The following is a 1,424-nucleotide window of genomic DNA, read 5'->3' on the forward strand; positions in this document are numbered from 1 at the left end:
AAAACACCATGTAAACTGTGAAGCATAATAGCAAAATAAACACTGGGAGCCTGTCACTCAACTCCGGAGCGACACTTACGTATTTCTCATTTTCCTCTCTCCCTATCTCTTCACACTGCACCCCTCACCCCTACCAGTGGGTACTATTATTTTAAGTTTTACATGTATTGTTATCATATTTGTTTTGATACCTTTACTACATATGTATAGCTATTTAAACAATACATTGTTTAGTTATGTATATTTTGAGCTTTATAAATGTTATACTGTATACAATGTTCTAAGACTTACTTCTTTTTAAAATTCAAGGTTACATTTCTAAGACCGAGAAAGAGTTGTGATTCCTACCTGCCTTTTAGTATTCCATTATGTGAATATATCACAATGTTTTTTTATCTACTCCACTGTTGAAGAATAATAGGCTGTTCATATACAATCGTGTGCTTCTGGCAGCATAACTGTAGGATATATCCCTAAAAGTGAAATTCCTGGGTCAGTGATATCTGCATTTAAAAACTTAATAGCTGTTGCCAAACTCAACTCAAAATAGGACATACCCATTGACACACTCAGCAGCTTTATTTGAGATGCCTCACCCACACTTCCATTAATCAGAGGTGTTACCAACTCTTTAAGAATTTAGCAAACTGATAGATAAAATGATTTATTTCATCCTTTGAATTTGTATGTCTTTAATTACAAATGAGGCTGAGTATCGTTTCATATGCTTATTAGCCATTCAGTCTTCATTTGCTGCGACTGTCCATTTACATATCTTGTTCATTTTTCACACTGTTGGTTGTCCTTTTATTACAAGAGTTCCAAGATAAGAAAATGTGCATTTTATCATACATGTTGCAAATATTTTTATTACACTTTTCATTTTTCTTGGATGTATGTATTTGAAATTTTGCCAGTGTTATTATTCATCTCTTGGTATCAAACTTCACTGTTTTTGCATTTTGATTTGTGCTTAAAAGGGACTTCTGAACGCCAAGATTATTTCTAAAAAAGGACCATGCTACCTTCTATACTTCTTATGCTTCAACATTTGATTCATCTGGAATCTTTTTGGTTGGAAGAAACAGAATTAGGTGTATAGTTATCCCTTTGTATCCATGGGGGATTGGTTCCAGGATGCCCTGTGGATAACAAAATCCACAGATGCTCAAATCCCTCATGGAAAATGATGTAGTGTTTGCACATGACCTACACACATGCTCCTGTATACTTTTTCATCTCTAGGTTACCTACAATTTGTAATCCAATGTAAATGCCGTGTAAATAGTTATGATACTATAGTTAAGGAATAATGACAAGGAAAACAAAGGTTGTTCAGCATATGCAACCATTCTATTTATTCTGAATATTTTTGATCTGCAGTTGGTTGAGCCCACAGATATGGAGAGCTGACTATACTTGTT

Source organism: Otolemur garnettii, unplaced genomic scaffold (assembly GCF_000181295.1).
Source record: "Otolemur garnettii isolate 467f Iridium unplaced genomic scaffold, OtoGar3 scaffold00091, whole genome shotgun sequence".
Taxonomy (NCBI): domain Eukaryota; kingdom Metazoa; phylum Chordata; class Mammalia; order Primates; family Galagidae; genus Otolemur; species Otolemur garnettii.